We start from the raw sequence: 21,637 nt of genomic DNA, 5'->3' as shown, positions 1-21,637 counted from the left end.
GCATCTGCCACCCAGAGGCTACTTGTCTTCAGCATGTGATGGGTGTGTGGGTGTGGGTGTGTGTATATATATATATATATATATATATATATATATATACACATACATACATACACACATATATATACACATATATATATATATATATATATATATATACACACAGATATACATACACACACATTCACAATAAAATAATACAAATTAAAAACATAAAAATCACAATAATTAGCGTTTACTATGAATAGCCCAAAAATGTCAGCTTCTCTCCAAACAACTTTTCAAATTAAACTTAAAACAGCAAGTAGAAATGCTTTCCCAATTTAAAGAAAATAGTATAAAAAGGCTGCAAAACACACAACAAAATGCTTCCTGAACAATTATTACAACAGGATAGCATCACTCTGCTGGATGTGCTTCATACTATGGGTCCTATTCCTTGTTCACAGGATGCTATACTGTAATCTTGGAAATCACATAACATTTCATGATGACACCCACAGTTCTCTTCCTAGTACATGTGATTTGCCTACTCAGGACAGATTGTACTTCGGGACAAGGATTTGATTTTTGTTTTGAAGTGCAACCAATGCCTATATAATACTACCATGTGGTGACCAATCATGCATAATAATGCTATCTGTTGGCAATTTTGCTTTTGCTATACCCAACATTTGCATTTTGATACGTACATTGGCATCTTTTTGACCTAATGACACCGGGCTTGATTTTCAGAGGTGATTCATAACTAAGTATGTAGTAGCATTTTATCTTCTTTATTTTCTTTACAATGTAGTCACATGTTTTTTGATGAATTATTTGTAAAGCACATAGGAGCAAGACGGAGCAATTTCACGAATTCAGGACGGCACCCACAGTGACGTTGCCCGTTTGTCCTTTGTGGTTTTTTTCAGTATATGTGATGTAACATAATTATGTCGGTCGTGATCAGGGGTGTGAGACAGTAACATGTTGTTGTGCAAGCTGTGCACCCAATAATTAATTTTGGACAGGACCTGAGGGTGCACATTTCCTTTGTTGGTTGACTGATTTCTATGCAGGGTTGGTTCCCCAGCAATAGTGTGACACCCTCTGATGGGTATGGGTGCTATGGAGGCTTGATGGATTTATGACTTTTGATAAATCCAGCTCTGATGTTTCTGGTGTATAGTGAGCCCAGCAGCAGTATTTTACACACATGCTACAATATACACCCCTGAATATTATTCCATTGTATGAGGGTATTTATGTAGGAACTTGGATGGTAGTTGCCAGGAGTCCATTGTGGTGGGTGGCACTCAGGATGGGAGCCCAGGGATAATAGATGATCTAGTAACCCTGCCTTTAGTCCCTCGCTATGAGGTTGGTAATGTCATCCATCCTAGACCTAGGCCTTTCCACTCTGTTTTTAATTTCCCGGAATATAGCAAGTTTACAGAACAAGATTGGTGATCCGGATTGGGGCTCCCATATTGACTCCTGTAGTATTTGTCTCTTCCAGAAAACATGGGCTACTACTAACGTACACAGACAAGGGTATATTTCATTCTGCAAGGAGGCCATTCCTTCACTTGCGGGGAGGGCAGGAGGGTTCTTATTACGTGGGTAAAGATTTCTGAGGTAGGGGAAGGAAATCTTCATGAATTCACCTTATATTTTGGCGGTTTCATTTAATTCAAAATTAGGTCCACCGTTTTTGTGTGTTAACCTATAAAAATAGATCAGGTCCCTCTAGTAAAATCTCAGAAACTGTATCCCTGCTAAATACACTTGTGGTTGATCCACTTCCCTCGCATTTTGTCATCATAGCTGGTGATTTTAACGCTTTCCTAGAGCCCAATTCCCTATTTGCAGAGTTAACCCAGGAAGAGGGATCAACATGGGGAATTCCACCCTTTCTATGGCGAGAAACCAGCCTTAATCTAGCCCAAGGTTGTTGCAGGTTATTCAAATAATGATGCTACATGGCCTACAGCCAGTGAACGTGTGTTTCCTTTCAGATATTCCAGCATGTGCCACTTTTTCTAGAGAGTCCTATAGCACCCTAATTGATTATCTGCTTATTGATGTTAGGATTTTGCACAAAATTAAGGACCTTAAAGTGGGAGACCAATGCTATAGTGATCACTTCTCCCTTTTGTTAGAGTGGGTTATGTGGTTTTCTGGTTCTGTGCCAAAAAAGCAAGATCAGAGAGTCATGCCCTCCCTGGAGCTGGCTAGTAATCAGCGTGTATTAGGATGGGAGGCTTTCACGAACAAAGGAGCCCTAGTAGCTCAAATGTCTGATTTGGTCTCTAGGCATACAGTTTCCCTTGTATCTAACCCCTACTCCGCTGACCAAATCATGGCCAAACATGCTGAGCTCTTTACGTCCCTGAAGGCCCTCTTCATCAGGGAAAACAGGGGAAGCGGGAGGCGTAGAGCGCTTAAACTAAATCCATGATTTAACAAGGCCTGCAGGAGGGCCAAGTATGGCCTTTTGAAAGCAGTTAGGCAACAGGACAGATCTGCTATAATGATGGCAAGGCGCGACTATGCTGCTGTAATTAAGTCTAGTAAGGCACAGTGGGTAGAGGATATATGGCAAGATTTGCTGGTAGCAGCCAAGGAATCAGATACAAAGCTATGTTGGTCCCTGGTTTCCCAAGAAGGAAGAAATCTGAGCTTTAGGCCTGATTGCCACATCCCTGCAAAGATTTGGATCTCTTAATTTACTAAACTCTACAGCCAGGATTCTGTTCCTCCAGTGGATATAGATGTTGTATATACAGATAAGTTTGATGAGGCAAGTACTATTACACCGTTCACTAGGAAAGAAACAGAGGTAGCTATTATGGCCCAAAAACCAGGGAAGGCTCCCGGGCTAGATGGGATTCCTTCTGACCTGTATAAGTCTGATTTGACGCTATGGGGCCCTTATATTAATAGAGTCTCAAATGCAATTCTGGAGAGCAACATCTTTCCCCACTTGTGGAAGAGTGCAATAATTGTCCCCATCTACAAAAAAAGGTGATAAATCAGCTCTGGGAAATTATAGACCGATCAGCCTTTTAGATAACCTTCAGAATTTTTTTTCCTTCCAGGTTTTGGGTAGGCTTTGAGCCTGGATGGAAGAGAATGGGGCCTTAAGCCACTTGCAGGCAGGCTTTAGGCGAGGGATAGCCACGGCGGACCAGGTCTTCTGCTTCCTTACAATCAAATGGAAGGTGGTGGACCTGGATGGTGGCAGACTGTTTGTCACCTTTGTTGATCTCAGATCCGCTTTTGATCTGGTACCCCGCCTCAATTTATGGGAGACGCTGGCAAAAATTGGAGTCCCGGGCCCCTTGCTAAATTTGATTAGGGAGCTGTACTCAGGGAGTTTTTCTAGAGTAAGGTGGGGGAAGGATGGAGAGCTATCTGATGAGTTTCCCATACAGAAAGGTGTTAGGCAGGGATGTGTATTAGCTCCAACTCTTTTCTTACGTTTTATAAATGCCTATATGCTGTATTGATTTCATAGCTTAAAAGATGCTCCGAAATTGGGTGTTATCAAGACACTGTGTCAATTGTGGGGTTGGCAGGTTGGCACTGACCTAGCGGGGGGTGAGACAGGATAACACAACATCCTTCTATATCTGGCCTTCCCCCAAGACTCAACCACGCATGCTTTGCATCCTCAAATTATACAGAGGGGCCTCTGGGTTTTGCCCTAACTGGACTAAGTCCCTTCTGATCCCTCTTTGAGGTGAGAAAGAGATTGACATATTGTAGGCATCTATCCCCATACAATGAGTTAACTTCCAGTATCTAGGAGTTTATATCTGACTGGAACCAAACCTGACATGGAACCTGAATCTGATACCTCTTTTGTCGTCGTATGAAGACTGAATTTCAGTGGTGGGTCAGCCTCTCTCTTCAGGTCCTTTGCAGGGTGGCCGTCTTTAAAGTAAAGGTACTTTCCCACTTCATTTATGCTTTGCAGAATTATCCCCTGCAAATCCCCCTCTTGCCTTTGAGAGCTGGAAGTACAGATCCCGTCCTTCCTATGAGTAGAACACACACCCCACATTGCCCTAGAGAAATGCTGTCAAACTAATTAAGAGGGGGGAGTTGGGCATGTAGAGATGTACTACTGGGTACCACACCTACTTGTGATCAATGCTAGTTGAATGGTAGGTGGGAAGACCCTACCTATGAGACAGAATTATCTCCCATAGGCCTAGATCACATCCTACATTGTCTATATGATGGGCCACACAGAAACCTCCCAGAGCCTATTAAGGTGGTCTTCTGAGTCTGGTGGTCCCCACTACAGATCATTAGCTGGGATACGATGTTCACACAGCTTAATCCCCTCTTCAAGGGAAGATGGTTACACCATGTGTCGCAATTGTAGCAGTTTACCAAATGGGATAGGATAGGGATCACTTATCTAGGAGATGTCTGGATTGGGAAATAATGAAATCATTTCAGGAGCTGCAGTCTCCTTTCTCTCCATTGACCACACAATATCACAAGTATCACCAATCTGACTTGATCCCCTCGATTTTGTCCCCCATCGAGGCCAAGTTGCTGAGAAAAGGTTGGTTGTCCAAGATCAACAAACCATCAGTTCGTAATGCCTCAGATAAATTTATGGCCTTTAGACACAAATGGGATGGGTGGACAGGCACATTAGATGAGGCCGACTTGGGAGACAGTTGAATGACTCTCTGGACCATCACATCACAGCTGTGCCTTATCCAATCACACCATGTACACACTGCATATTATACACTGGGTCCGTCCTCTGGCATGCCTGCAGAATTGAATCATCAGACTGCATCCAGTGCTCAGCGTCACAGACTTCTCCAACATGGTCTGGTCCTGTCCTGAAGTAATAACATGCAGGAGGTCTATTGAGGAAATGTTAGCAGTAACGTTGGGAGACGCTCATTGTGTTGATCCCTATAATAGCACTGTATCTTAGTGGATATGGGAGGTCCATGTGGGACTCACATGTTGGTGGATGTCTCTACCCTCCTGGCAAAATCAGACATTACTGAAAGCTGGAAAGAATGGATCCTCCCCAAACCATGTGAGTGGAGGACTGCAGTCGACTGGTGTGCCAAGATGGAGGACACAATTTATAGAGCTTCCCATGCACACACAAGAAGATATGGGGACAATGATAGGAGTACTACAGAGTGGTCAGTGATTTGGGAGACTTGTGAGATTTCTTATTTTATAATTATTTTAATAGAAATGATTTGTGCTATACCTCTGTAAGAGTACCAATGGACCATGAATATGCTGTTGTCTTTTTGTGCAGAGAAAAAAAAAATCAGGAAAAGTTGGTTATAAAAAAAGAAGTTACATTGTCTAACAAAGACCTTTCAAACTAACTTCAAACCACCCCATTTGGCCCTTAGAAAATAAGTTGAACAAAATATTTCCTGTATTAGAGAGCAGAAATGGGAAACTGAAACTTCAAAACTCCTCCAACAGTCCAAACTGAGGAAAACAAACTACAAAATCAATTAAACTAGACAAAATGGATGGAAAAATGAAAAAAACAAAAAGACTTGTAAAAGAAACCTGCATTTTACTTACATTTATGTTCATTAAATATAGTTACAAACGTTTAACAAATTCTATACAAAAAATGTACAAATATGGTATATGTGCTTATATCTATATATATATATATATATATATAGATTTTAAAAAAATCAAATCTTTACAAAAATGTTTAAAAACAAATATGAAAAATGCATTAGGACCATACAAATTCTTTACAAAATGTATAACTACAGAGAAAAATACATGAACACTACAACTATATCTTAATAATTATTTTGAAGATAGTTTGTTGTTGATAAAACAATTAAAGAAAACTACAGCTCTCTAGCTATGTACTGGAGATCACCTGAGGGGCCTCCTTACTGTTGATGGGTGGAGGATGTGTGTAGATGGGTGAGAACTGAGGGCATAGCCATCCAGACTGAGGAGCACTGGGGACCCAGTAAGCTTCCCATAGTGGACCTTTGGAATAAAATGACAGACATTTTTGAGGCTCTTGATACATAGGCCCATTGAAGGGTTACCTACCTCGAGGTGATATGAGAAGCGTGCGCTGCACTGAACTGGCTACAACCTGTCTTGAAACTCAGCTGTTTGAGACTTGGAAACAACCGATGCCTGGGGCGCCACATGTACAAACTTTTCTGCAACATAGAGCTTCATAGTATTGGGTTAGTCAAGAGTTTTTGTTCTGATGTTCTTCTTTTGATTATAAGTTGAATGTTTTATTTCTGTCATTGAAAGGGACCGTTATAGCACCCTTATCTTATGTAACCATAGATTCTCCAGTATTGGGGTATCTTTCATAGATTCACATGCTTGAATCATTCCCCGTCGTCGAAGTGGGAGTCCCATGGTACATAGAAAGCAATAAATAGAGATTTTTTTTTTTTTTCTTCATTGAAGTCAATAGGAAAAAACACATTCAATTGTAGAACTATCAGCCTCTTTGGAAAGAGCCCAAAATTCAGCCAATCAGGCGTCACCGTCCCCTTTAGAATCCTCAGCACAGAGGCTCAGTCTCTCAGATTTTCTACCGCACGTCGTGTGTAAGGTAGGTTCCCTGAGCTCTGCTCAGTTCTTCTATCTCTTCAGGAGAAAATCTTCAAATTTTCACTTTTGCTCTTACTGTAGTATTTTTCCATCATGTCTACAGCAAGAAAAGGTTTATTTAGACCTTGTGAGACCTGTGGAAAGTTAAGACTTCACTGTGAGGACCCTCACAAGGAATGTATCTACTGCCTACATCCAGAGCATAAGGTCAAGGACTGTAAGATCTGCAGGACCTTTCCCAACAAGACTCTTAGAGACAGAGAAGCCAGGCTCCTACTTTGGCTTCAGAAAAGAAAGGCCAGAGAAGCTCTTTCTGAGGAGGAAGAGAGTGACACTTCAGTGACCTCAAAGAAAAGGAAGAGGTCTGTGGAGAGCTTATCCCCCAAAAGCAGTAAGTCAGCTAAAAAGCTGCATGCATTTAAGGACAAGCCAGAGGAGCAAGCTTCAACATCCAAGGTAATGTGTGGTAAGGTTGACTCAGAGCAATCCACACCTGCTTCTTCATCAAGGAAGCTCAAAAAGCCTTCAAGTTCACTGCCACCGTCGGCGTCCAGAAAATCTACACTGTCGACGACACCGTCGACGAGTGCATCGTCGACGGCAGGCCTTCCTTCGTCGACGACAACAGCAACTGCCACGTTTACGGCTCCTTCATGGCCACTGATCGTAACCTCATCTCCACTGTCATCTACGACGATAACGTCGGTGAGTTTGAAGTATGGTCCATCGTCAGCTCACACCCTGAAGATCACAAAGAAGCCGTCGACGGGTAAGAAAATGAAATCTTTACCGTCGACGCACTCATCGACGAGTAAATTCAGAGCATCTCCGTCGATCTCACCGACGAAAATACCGACGACGCACCCGTCGACGACAACCCCGTCGGTGGCAACCCCGTCGGCGGCAGCCCAGCCAACATTAGCACGCCCGAGGGCAACTTCATCGACGCTCACAGCACCGATAACGGCTCCACTGACGATGGCTCCGTCGACGCCTACACCGTCGACGAGAACACCATCGACGAGCGCTCCGTCGACGACTCAATATCCTGATCCGATACCTAAACATTTTGGAGCATCTCCTTACCTGCCACAGAGAATTCTACCTATAAAGAGCAAGTCTTCTCTATTGCTTCCATCGCATACATCACCAAGTAAGGTCACACCAGTACCTCCGCAGCATCTGTTTGCTGACGAAGATGATGACGATGATGTTTATTCTGATGGTTTCTTTCCGGTGGCACGTAGTCCATCTGAACTACGCATTAAGTGCCAGGAGGAAGATGAAGAGGAAGATCTCCACCCTTATTCGGACCAGCAAGATCAGAGTCACCTACAACTTCAAGGGTAACAGAAACAGACAGTTCAGATGCCTGTCTCGTTGATAGCCAATCTTCAACAGATGATGCAGGATTATTATTCAAGATTTCCTCCACCTGGTTCTTCTACCCCGGTGCAACCTCCGCAGACACCAGTGTCCACTCCTGCTAGACCATCGGAATTTCCTGATCCTACCACAGCACCTTCGTCTGCACAAGATATTGCCCCCGCTTCATCCGAGGACGAGCAAGAAGAAGGTGAAATTCAGGACTCGTATTCACTCTTTCCAGAATGGGATGAGTATCAAATTCAAACTCCATCTCCATCTACGCCACCACGAGTGGACTTTCCACCGCAGGATATTGGTTGCTTCCATAGTGTGATGGAAAGGGCTGCGAAAAGATTCCAGCTGCCAATAACATCGAAGCAGTCAGACTGTTTTCTTTATGACTTCAAGGAAGATACTAGGAAGTCTGTAAGGGCCATACCCATTGTTGACTTCATTTGGGAGGAAGGCCTTAAGGTCATGCAGACTCCATGCTTCATTCCTGCAGTCTTGCCGAGACTTGAAAAGAAATATAAGGCACCAGACAATTCTCCAGCATGTTTGATTAGTCACCCTAAACTGGACTCGGTCATATCGCAGGCAGCTCAGAGGAGGCCCAGGAATCCATCGGCATCTCTGACTGCCCCCCCCCAGACAAAGAAGGACGTCGATTGGACTCCATAGGGGAAAAGTTCTCAACGATGGCGGCCACCACTGTTAGAGAAGCAAATTCTCTAGCAATCCTAGGGAGATACGACCGCCGGATGTGCTCTGATATGTCGCAGTTTATAGACATGTTACCTGAGGATAGTAGAGGAAGGTGAAAAGATTTCGGCTGAAATCATAGACTGTGCCATAGACGTCTCCTCTACAGGTTTTCGCCAGTTGGCCGGAGCGGCCGTACTCAGGCGCCAGGGGTGGCTCAAAGCTACTTCTTTTAGGCCGGAAGTACAATTAAAGATCCTGGACATGCCATATGATGGCGAACTCTTGTTTGGCAAGCATGTGGATGATGCGTTACAGTCCATTAAGGCAGACACTGAGACAGACAGATCTCTGGCAACACTACAATACAAGAGACAGCCCTTTCGGGGAGCAAGAGGGAGAGGAACCTTTTCGTATAGAGGAGGCGCTCAACAATATCGTCAATACTCCTCTTACCAAGGACAATTTCGCTCAACCTTTGGCCAGCAACAACCGCATTCCTTTCGACAACAGTCATCCACTCATTTCAGGCAACAAACGAGAGGAAAGTCGGCTTACAAGACCAAGGAGACGACAAGAAAGCACTGACCCTCATCGGATGCCTGCACCCAGCCCCTATATCAACACTCTAATAGGGGGCAGAATTTCCAAGTTTCTACATCAGTGGTCCAAAATAACTTCAGACAAATGGGTACTAGATATTGTCAACCGAGGGCATACACTAGAATTCAACCAACCTCCCCCTCATGTACCACCAAGAGGTCCCCCGCCAGCCCATCTCAACGAGCTTATGGATCAGATTGCTATCTTAATGAAGAAGGGAGCAATAGAGATCGTACCAAGGAGCCAGAGGGGAACATGTTTTTACTCCCGCTTTTTCCTTATTTGGAAGAAAACAGGGGACTGGAGACCTATTTTAGATCTTCGTTCTCTCAACAAATTCCTCAAGAAGCAGTCTTTTCACATGATCTCCCTTCAAGACGTCCTGCGCATAATCAACCGAGGGGACTTTATGACATCTTTAGATCTTCAGGACGCATATTTCCACATTCCCATTCACCCCAATCATCGGAAATTCTTACGATTCAGGGTTGCAGGCACTCACTACCAGTTCAGAGTGTTCCCCTTTGGCCTCAGGTCGGCCCCAAGAGTATTCACCAAAGTTTTGGCACTGGTGGCAGCCCACCTCAGACAACTAGTGATACAGGTGTTCCCGTATTTAGACGACTGGCTAATAAAGGCACGAACAACATCAAAGGCTGCCAGGGACACGGAAACATGTCTATCTCTTTTCGGAGCTCTGGGCTTGACAGTCAATTACCCCAAGTCTCACCTAGATCCTACCCAGAACATCACCTTTCTAGGGGCCATCTTGGACACGGTGCAGGCAAAAGCCTTTGCTTCACAGGACAGGCAAAAGAAACTTTGAGATTTAGCAGCACGTCTCAGCAAAAGAAAGTCCGCTTCAGTGCAGACTTACAAGTCTTTTCTGGGGATGCTTTCGTCTTGCATTCCATTGATAGAAAACTGTCGTCTGCACATGAGGACACTTCAACAGCAGTTAGACAATCAATGGAAACAAATAGAAGGCTCTTTCGACGATGTAATCAGAATAACCCCATCAGCAAAACAAGCTTTCAAGTGGTGGAAGGATACTCCCCTCGTCTCAGAAAGTTTGTCATTTCTGAAGGACAAGACGATGCACTTAATAACAACAGATGCATCCCTAGAGGGATGGGGTGCTCATTTGCAGGATCTTTCAGTGAGAGGGAAATGGTCCACTCAGGAATCGACTCTTCACCTAAACGTATTGGAGTTAAGGGCGGTTGCCTTGGCACTCAAATCCTTCCTCACAAACATCAGGAATTCTTCAGTCTTGATAAGAACAGACAATACCACGGTCATGCATTACATCAACAAACAGGGGGGCACAAGATCTCAAGCATTATCACTAGAAACGCAGAAGTTGTGGCATTGGGTAATTCAACATCGAATATCCATCAGAGCAGAACATCTCCCGGGGATCACCAACACCTGGGCAGATGCCTTAAGCAGGACTCGAACCAGCTGCCACGAGTGGGAACTCAATCAGTCAGTTCTCGAGCGTCTCTTTCGTCGTTGGGGCAAACCCAATCTGGATCTGTTCGCGACCTGAGACAATAAGAAATGCCAACACTTCGCAAGCTGGCGACCGCAGAAGGGATCAAAGGGGAATGCGTTTTTGATCAGATGGTCAGGGATTTATGCATACGCTTTTCCCCCGCTTCCACTCATCCCAAGACTTCTGCAAAAGATGAAGAGGGAACCATGCAGAGTTCTATTAATTGCTCCCAGATGGCCCCACCAGTTCTAGTTCACAGAACTTCTATTACTCTCGGAGCAGCCTCACGTTCGACTGAAGACAATACCGGACTTGTTAACAATGAATCAGGGTCAGGTTCGTCATCCCAACCCGACATCTCTTCGTTTATCAGCCTGGCTTCTGAATTCTATGAATTTGATGGACTAGATATCCCTCCAAATTGCAGGGAGGTACTTGCCTGTGCCAGGGCTCAGTCTACAAACCGGACATATAAGTTCAAGTGGAAGAGGTTTTGCTTATGGTGCTCAACTTCCAACGTTCATCCTCTAAGGTCCTCTCCTGAACAGATTCTGCCATATTTATTGCATTTAGCTAAATCCGGCCTTTCACATTCATCTATTAGAGTGCACCTGGCTGCCATATCCCGTTTCCGACGAACGTCTCAGTCACCTTCTTTATGGTCGTCCAGAATAATAAAACAATTTCTTAAGGGTTTGTTTAGGATGTTTCCGCCAATTCACCGTCCTTCACCTCAGTGGCATTTGAATATTGTGCTCTCCCAGTTAATGAAACATCCGTTTAAACCCATTCATAAAGTGGACCTCAAATTCATTTCTTTTAAAACAGCCCTCCTTCTGGCCTTGACGTCAGCGAAGTGGGTTAGCGATATCCAAGCCTTCACAATTTCTCCACCTTTCCTCCAAATCAAGCCAGAGGTGGTCATTTTGAGAACTAATCCAAAATTTATACCTAAGGTTCCATCGTCTTTTCACCTAAATGAGCCGGTGGTTCTGAGAACATTTTTTCCAAATCCACAAACTGCAGCGGAGCGCACACTACATTCTCTGGACATTAAACGCTGTTTAAAATTTTATATACAAAGAACAAGCGACTTCCGTAAATCTGAACAACTGTTTGTCAGTTATGGAAAGATCAATACAGGCAAAGCCGTTACTAAGCAGACCATAGCGCGCTGGATCTCTTCTGCCATACAGTTATGCCACCAGTTGGCAGGGAAACCATTATCATCCTGTGTCAGAGCGCACTCCACCAGAGCGGTATCCACTTCGGCAGCTCCATTCGCAGGAGTCCCTCTGAGCCAGATCTGCAGAGCAGCAACATGGACACGTGCTCACACCTTTACCCAGCACTACTGCCTGGAAGCTAAGGACAGAATGGATGCCGCGGTAGGACAAGCAGTGTTACGTAATTTATTTGCATAAGGTGAGCCAATAACCTCTTACCCTCCATCCTCTATGTATTGTTAGTATATTTTTATGTTTATATATCTATGTGTAGAAATATATATATATATATTTTTTTTTATATAGGTAATATGTTTAACGGTTCATTGACAAATGTTAATAACCTATATGAGTTCATATAGCATGCATTATACACAGGCATACTTTTGGTGTTTCAGAACATTTTTTCCTACTGCTGGCTACTCTGATTCAAGCATGTGAATCTATGAAAGATACCCCAATACTGGAGAAGAAAATAAGTTACTTACCTGTAACTGTGGTTCTCCAGTATTGGTATCTTTCATAGATTCACATGCGACCCACCCTCCTCCCCAGAGAGGCTCACCTCCTTTGGTTTTTTCCTGTAATCACTAGTGCGGAGAAATCTGAGAGACTGAGCCTCTGTGCTGAGGATTCTAAAGGGGTGGTCACGCCTGATTGGCTGAATTTTGGGCTCTTTCCAAAGAGGCTGATAGATCTACAATTGAATATGTTTTTTCCTATGGACTTCAATGAAAATAAATAAATAAATCTCTATTTATTGCTTTCTATGTACCGTGGGTCTCCCACTTCGATGACGGGGAATGATTCAAGCATGTGAATCTATGAAAGATACCAATACTGGAGAACCACAGTTACAGGTAAGTAACTTATTTTCATACATGATACGGAGAGGCTCACATGGGAAAGCCATGTAATGCGCACACTAAACTAGGTCCAGCTCTCCCCATGCTGCTACATCACTCATGCTCCTGCCTTCTCCTTGCTTTTCCCCTGTTTTTTGAGTGTCTTCTTGTTTTTTCCTCAGTGTTTTGTGAGCTTCCTCCTTGCTTTTCCCTCATTTTCATTTTCTCCCTGCTTTTTCCCCAAAGTGTTTTGTGCCTCTCCGTGCTTTATCTTCATTTTCACTGCTTTCTCTTTGCCTTTTCCCTCTTTTTCTGCATGTCCTCTCCTTGTTTTTCCTTTGTTTTCAGGTTCTCCTTACTTTTCCCACCATTTTGTGCGCCTCTCCTGGCTGTTCCCTCGTTCTCATTGCTTTCTCCTTGCCTTTTCCTCCTATTTTTGTGTGCCTTCCTCTTGCTTTGCCCTGGTTTTCAGTGCTTTCTCCCTCATTTTTTGACCTTTTTTTGTGTGCTTTCTCCTTGCTTTTCCCTTGCTCTCTCTGCTTTCTCCTTGCCTTCCCCCCGTTTTTCGTGTGCCTTTCATTGCTTTTCCCATGTTTTCACCAGTCTCTCCTTGCTTTTCCCCCAATTTTTGTGTGCCTTCTCCTTACATTTCCCAGAGTTTTCACTTCTTTCTCCAGGACCTGCAAGTACCTAGATATCCTGGTGGGTGATTAGCTGTGCTTTACAAATCCTCATTGATTGACTGACCATAGGTCAAGAAATACCACTCATGTTTAATCCAAACCTAAATAAAAATGGACAAAAAACTATGTAAATAAACTTTGTAATGATTGGAATTAATGTACAGTAAGGATGGTATATATATATATGTATATATGTATATATATATATATATATATAAACAGTGATGTTTAGAAAAAATAAATAGTAAAAAACATTAAATTACACTTGACAATAATATACCAATAAAGCATTTATACTATTAAAAATAATATAACGTTTTAAGTTAAAAAATAAGGAATGCTAACAAATGCTTTGTGTCACTCACATGTACATTAAATTGAAGGAAGAATTGTACTTCTGCTAAGGTCTAATTTACTAAGCCCACTACAAACAACCAAATTAGTGAGGTGGGGACATTGCAGGGGTCAGATTTGATATTCCAATCCCAAATATTACCACCCAGAGAAAGTGTTATACTGGAGTATTTGTAATGAATTACTAGCAAAAAATAATAATACGCATTGTATCAAAGAGAATACATTGAAGGAATCAATTTTACTCACCAAAATAATAATTAAAAATGCTAAAGTGGAAGAATGAACAAAACAAAACACACTGTTTAAAAAACATGAATATGAATAACTTAAAAATCCAAACAAAATTTAAAAAAGAAAATTAAACAAGCACTACAAAAAACTAAACATTTTACAATATTCAAATTTCTTACGATAATTATGTGAAAATGAACATTTGGAAAGATGTACTTTAAGTTGAAGCAAAAAATATAAATTTGTGAAATATATGTAGCTATAAATAAAAATAAATCTTTATAATTTAAATAAAGTTGTTAAAAAATTACATTCAAAGAACATACTAATGAAATATTCAAACAACTTAAAAATTATAATGTAATGTAATTTAAATATAGAAAATGAATTTTAAGCAAATATAACATATTTACATTTAATTGAATAACAAAACCATAATATATACATGCTATTGAAAAATGTAAACATTTGAATTAAAATAGTAAAACTACACAACAATTTTAAAATATAACACTTACAAAACAAGCATTTAAATGTATTTCCCACCGTAATGCCCCATAAACCCAACATCCTGCCCCTAAAATAAAAAAAAAACACATTTAAAAAAAATATATACATATATATTAAGAAATAACACTAAAAATAACACACTTTACAAAATAATGGAATGATATAACAATAATATTTATTTTGATATTCATTTTTAACTATATTAACCTCTTCGTTGCCAGGCCTTTTCCCCTCAGGTGCTAGGCCTTTTTTGGGTTATTTGGGGCAGTTTGCGCTTAGGCCCTCATTACTTTTTGTCCACATAAGCCCCCCCAAAGTTGCATCCTTTTTTGCCAACTTCTCAGGGATTCTAGAGGCAGCCAGAATTTGTGGGTCCTTCTGGAGCAGACCAAGAAATTAGCCAAAATACAGTGACATTTTTGTTTAAAAAAAAATGAGAAAAAAGGGCTGCAGAAGAAAGCTTGTGGTTTTTTCCCTGAAAATGGCATCAACAAATGGTTTGGGGTGCCGAACTCACCATCTTCCCATGTTCTAGGAACAGACAGTCTTGAATCAGAAAACCCAATTTTAAAACACAATTTTGGTATTTTATTGGGACATACCACAATTTTAAAAAAAATTGTGTTTTCAGTATCCTTCCAGTTAGTGACAGAAATGGGTATGAAACTATAGCTGGATCCCAGACAGCTTAACGTTTCTAAAAAGAAGATAACATTCTGAATTCAGCAAGGGGTCTTTTGTGTAGATCCTTCAAGGTTTCCTACAGAAAATAACAGCTAAAATAAAATAAAAAAAAATAAAAAAGAAATTGATGTGAAAAAAGGGCCCCTTCTGTCCACGTTTTCTTCTATAACCTTTCTAGCTCTGGCAGATTTTTGAAAGCAATATACCATTACATCTGCTGGACTCTTCTGGTTGCGGAGATATCTAGGACTTGTATGTTCATCAAGAGCCCTAGGTAGCAGAGGCAATAAATGAGCTGTATCTTGCCATGGGTTTGCATTGTATACCGGGTACGCAGCACTTCATTTGGTGGAATAGAGAGTGAAAAATAGTTATCAAGGAAACCTTTGTATTTACAAAATGGGCAGTGGTTATTTACACATCTCTGAATTCCAGGGTCCCCATACTAGCATGTGAATTACAGGGTATTTCTCAAATAGACGCCTTTTTTACACACTGTCTTACATTAGGAAGGAAGAAATGTGGAGAAAGACAAGTGGCTATAACACTTGTTCTGCTATTCTATGTTTCCCCAAGTCTCCCAATAAAAATGGTACCGCACTTGTGTGGGTAGGCCTAGTGCCCTGCAACAGAAAACGCAACATGGACACAACACATTTTTACATTGGCAACTGATGTGTTTTTTGGAAAGTTCCTAGCTGTGGATTTTGGTCTCTAGCTCAGCCGGCACCTAGGAAAACCTACCAAATCTGTGCATTTGTGAAAACTAGACATCTAGGGGATTCCAGGATGGGTAACTTGTGGTGCTCTCACCAGGTTCTGTTACCCAGAATCCTTTGCTAACCTAAAAATTTGGCCAAAAAGCAAGCACTTTTTTTCTCACAATTCGGTGATAGAAAGTGCTGGAATCTCTAAGAAGAGCCACAAATTTCCTTCCGCCTAGCATTCCCCCAAGTCTTCAGATAGATAAAAAATGGTACATCACTTGTCTGGGTAGGCTCAGTGCCCGCAACAGGAAATGCCCCAAATCACAACATGGACACACCACATTTTCCCAAAGAAGACTGACCTGTTTTTTGCAAAGTGCCTAACTGTGGAATTTGGCCTCTAGCTCATCTGGCGTCTAGGAAAACCTAGCAAACCTGGACATTTCTGAAAACTAGATACCTAGGGGAACCCAGGATGTGGCGCTCTCACCATGTTCTGTTACCCAGAATCCTTAGCAAACCTCAAAATTTGGCAAAAAAAACACTCTCCTCACATTTTGGTAGTGTAAAGTTCTGGAATCTGGGGGGAGCCACAAACGTCCTTCTACCCAGAGTCCCCCCCAGGTCTCCCAATAAAAATTTGACCTCACTTGTGTGGGTAGACCTAGTGCCTGCAACAGAAAATGCCCAAAATACTACGTGGACACATCAAAATGATCATATACAAAACTACCTGTTTTGTTTTTGGGGGGTGGGGCATCTGCGTTTTTGGTCCTGGGCTCAGCAGCCATTCAGGGAAACCTACCAAACCCAGACATTTGTTTAAAACTAGACACCCCTGGGAGTCTATGGAGGTGCGACCTGCATGGATCCCCCAGTGTTTTCCTACCCAGAATCATCAGCAAACCTCAAATTTAGCTAAAAAAACTCGTTTTTCCCACATTTCTGTGTGGGATCGCTGCCCCGGCACAAATTCCATACCACCCAACGTTCTGCTCAGTCTCCCAATAAAAATGATACCTCACTTGTGTACATGGGCCAAGTGCTTGTGGCAGGGAAGAGCCAAAAACATATTGAAATTGAGGGGAAACCAAAGCAGGTCCAAAAGGGTAGTTTGAAAAATAAAAGTTTTAAGGCTGACAAGTGGTGCAGAACTTTTATCGATATAGATGCAACAATGCTGGGTAGTAGGAATTTTGTGGATTCCAGCAGATTCCAGAAGGTTCCATCACAAAAATGTGGGAAAAATGTGTGATTTCAAGCAAAGTTGGAGGTTTGCAGGGCATTGTCGGCAAGAAAATGGTGGGGGTGCATGTGAAACACAGCACCCTGGACTCAACCAGATGTTTCGTTTTCAGATGTGTCTAGGTCTAGTAGATTTTTCTAGATGGCAGCGTTCCAGAGTCCAAAAAGTGTAGCCCTCACCATTCCAAGTGGGACGATTTTGAGAGTTGGACAAGCTCTCATTGCCCAAATGTGAAACCAAAACCCAAAATAATCAAACGTCCTCTTGCTTGCTGTGGTATAAGATACTTGAGTGTGCAGGGGAGAGCTGAAAGACTGTTACCCCCTTCAGTTACGGTGGGGGCACAACCATGCTCATACTGGTTGGTAGCCACCACCACCACTATTTTATTTAATTCTCTGGCATATAGTAGGTTTTCTGCCCTCCCCAGGCTGTGGATCTGGGGTAATTGTCCCATCAGCCCACTGGTGGGCAGAACAACTTTGGCCCCATTTATTTGGGGTGAGGGTAAGGCTATATCCCCATCCTCTTTTTTTTAAAGAAATCTTCCCTGGTGTCTGCTGGGCTTTCTGCTCCCCTTGAGGGCAGATGGGCCTTACATAAATAGGCTGATCTGCCCCCGGGAGGCAGAAATGGCCAGTAGTAATGTGCCCCCATGGGGAGCGACCCTTGCCCAAGTGACTGCCCCCCCAAACAAAACACACACATACACCACTCCCTGGTGCCTAAGTGGTTTCTGCCCCCAGGGGTACACCGGTCTGATAGAAATAGGCTGAAATGGCCTAAAATAAATTTGCCCCCAGGGGAGCAACTCTTGCCTAAGGGGTCGCTCCCCACCTAAAAAAAAAAAAAGAGAAATATCCCTGGTGTCTAGTGGGTTCTGCCCCCCATGGGGATAGATTGACCTCATTAAAATAGGCCAATCTAGGGGGGGCAGAAAAGGCTTCATAAAAAAATACCCCACTTGCGGAGCGCCCCTTGCCAAACAAACAAAAACACAAATCCCTGGTGTCTAGTGGGCATTTCTGTAGCCCGATAGCTTCATGATCGGGCTGCAGAAATGCTCAGAGAGACATCAACAAAAAGGAAAGGCCTTTCCTTTTTCCTTTGATGCCTCTCTGCCTGCCCCCATCACCGATCGGAAGAGAAATGCAAGCATTTCTCTTCCGATCAGATTCCAGCGTGATGGGAGTGACCTCTGATAAGGTCAGCGTGAGATCATGTGCTGATGTCATCAGACTTCACCGGAGCAGTGGGGAGGTTGGGGGTGGAAGGGGAAGTGATTCCCCTTCCATCCCCGCCCAGGGGTGGGGATGGGAGGCCCACGTGGGGAGCGCTAGCGCTCCCCGTGGGCCAGGTGCAGGACGTAATAGTTACATACTCTGCACCCGAGCGGTGCTGCCGATGACGTAACTGTTACGCCCACGGCACCCAAGGGGTTAAACATTAGCATATAAAAACAATATTCTTAGCTGCTATATTCTGAACAAAGATATTTTCAACATCACAATAACTGTCCTCTACCCAAGGTTGTGAGGTCATCCTCCCCATATAAATCTCCAGTATGTCTGGCCTCCTCTTCAATAAGCCCTAGAGTGCTCGCACAAACTGCTCCTATTTTACTCCTGGTCTACTAAACCATAGTATGCAGATGTTTGACAGCCACATGGGTTTATACTTCTGTGTTTGGCTGTTTTATTCTGAGCCCCCAATATGTTAGTAGTCACCCATCAATCACATTGTCTTCTGCTCAACCGATTTTTCTGTTAATAGCGATGTTGGCCATCAGCACCAACAAGTTCTGCTACAACATCAGTAAGCATTTGATTCCAGTACATCTACATTCGTTATATCTTCTTGAAGAATCTGCAAAGCACTGTTGTCATGGTTGCATCTATACTAAATGAACACCTCCCAAAGACAGTGGCTGGAAGATCCACCTCACTGGTGTCTAGAAGCCATTATTTGTGGACAGTGCAGTAGCAGAGTTAGAATTGTATCCAGGCATAGTCAAACATTTTTTTATGCTTTTTCTCCAACCACTTGTAAAATTAAAACAAAATCAGAAAGGTGTACATGTTGACTGAAGGGTGAAGAAAGAGCAAATAATTCTTCATTTTTTTATAGTAACATCCTGCTCTTCAGGGCTTCATAATCAAGGTGCACAAGGTTCTGATGAGCATTCAAAATGCCAAACTGTAACTAAATGGTGAAGGATTCTCACTAACTAACCAAAGAACTGTATCTCTTCAACTGTAAATAATCATGTCCCTTACTTTTAATTTTGCAAGGTGTTGGAAAACAGGTTTACGGTACGGAAGAATGTAGGAGATACCAAAGGAAGTTAAACAGTTCAAATACATTCTCGATCTGAATATTTACATTTTGATTTTACTGCAGCCATAATTTGGATGATCCCGCAAACCTCCAAAGGGAACCAAATGAAGCACAGTAGAGTACTGAGCAATGAATATAAAACTCAGTGAGGTATGGCTAATTTTGGTAGATCATATTTTTCAATGTAGATGCCAAGACTGATGGGAAGGTCATGGGCAATCAATTAAGTACAGTTACTTTCAGACTGATTCATAAGGAGCTGAAGAAATTCATCCTAAGGGTAACATATTAGATCAAGGTCCTGTTAAAGCCAATTATCTTAGCGAAAGGTAGAGAGTAAATATGCTAAAACCTTCTGTTTAATGGAATAGGTCTTCTGTGGGACTGCCTGAAAAATATTAGTGACAGGGGAGGAGTATGGATCTGTTTCAAGTTTTGGTTCAAAGTTACAAAGCAACAATGGTATTAAATGTCTGTTTACCCTTTTTAACCAGTAACGTGGAAAAAAGACAGGGGATGCCGATGTCGCTGGCTATATATAATATGCAGATTAAACCATTGGTTCAGACATTCAGACATACACTAGAGATTCCCTGATATGTTTTTCAACTATCTCAAAAGTTGATCATGTACCCAAATGACCTCTTTGTTTATACAAATGGCAATGATCTTGTCAATGATGAACTGTTGAAGATAATCAGGAAATATTGACAATTCTCAGGCTAAATATCAGCAAAGTTAAGACCACAATATTTGCTTGAAACTGACATCTAACTTTCTGATTACAAATATGCTGAGATATTGGAGTCTGGAAATGTTAAGAGATACTGAGCAAGAGATAACGATGGGAGATAAGAGGCTGCTAAATAGGTGGAATGGATTTCCACTGTTGGTCAAGGGCAAGATAAATTACGTGACCATGTCTTACTTATCTACATTGTAATTCCAGTCCTTGTGTGCTCCTGTTAAGTTTCTCACATACTTCAATTTGTAGTGTCCAAGTTTATCTTTTTTATATATCTGTGCAGACATTCAGAATTTTACTGAGTACAAATGTCCCACTTCAATATCAGTGCCCATAGCTTATTGAGAGCTGAATTTAATTGCTTTTGATTGGAATACCAGGGGTTATTTGCCAGGCTACTGCTGATCTCCCACAACCCCCATGCATGGATATGTTTTCATCCCAAAATACCTTGAAAGAACATTTAGGTCAAGACCACTGTGGGAGTAGCTGACAATAGAACCAGCCTACCTTAAACTGGGAGTGGCACTTTATAGACATGCTGATAACACACAATTCCAAAAGGGATTTATTGTTGCTCTTATCTGCTTCTTTAACCCCGTCACTGCTAGCCTTTCACCCTCCCCACTTATGCCAAGTCATTGTATGGATATTTGGGGTAGTTTGCACTTACACCCCCATAACTTTTTGTCCACATAAGCTATTCAAGCAAAAATTAGCATCCTTTTTTACCAACGTCCTGGGGATTATAGAAGTAACCATGATTTGTGTTTTTCTCCAAGAGAGAACCGAGAAATTAGCCAAAATAAACTACATTTGGGGATTTTTAGGAAAAATGGGAAAATATGCTGATGGTCTCAATGAAGGCTTTGCAGTGCTAAAATCACCATCTTCCCAGCTTTCAGGAACAGGCTAACTAGAATCAGAAACCTACATTTTTCAACACAGTTTTGGCATTTTACTGGGAGATACCCCATTTTTCCTATTTTTTGTGCTTTCATCCTCCTTCCAGTTAGTGACAAAAAAGGGTGTGAAACCAAAGGTGGATCCTGAAAACTTATACATTTCTATAAAGTAGATACAATGCTCAAATCAGCAAGGGCATTTGTGTAGATCCTTCAAGGTTTTTATACAGAAAGTAACAACTGAAATAAAATAAAAATATTGAAACTGAGTTGAAAAAAACAACCATTAATGTCTACATTTTCATCTGTAACTTTTTCCAGCTAATGCAGATTTTGAAAGCAATGTACTGTTAAATCCACTGGACCCTTCCAGTTGCTGGCCTATTTAGGGCT

The sequence above is a fragment of the Pleurodeles waltl genome, chromosome 2_2 (assembly GCF_031143425.1).
Source record: "Pleurodeles waltl isolate 20211129_DDA chromosome 2_2, aPleWal1.hap1.20221129, whole genome shotgun sequence".
Classification (NCBI taxonomy): Eukaryota; Metazoa; Chordata; class Amphibia; order Caudata; family Salamandridae; genus Pleurodeles; species Pleurodeles waltl.
The sequence above is the reverse complement of the archived record's forward strand: the minus strand, read 5'-3'. Positions refer to the sequence as shown.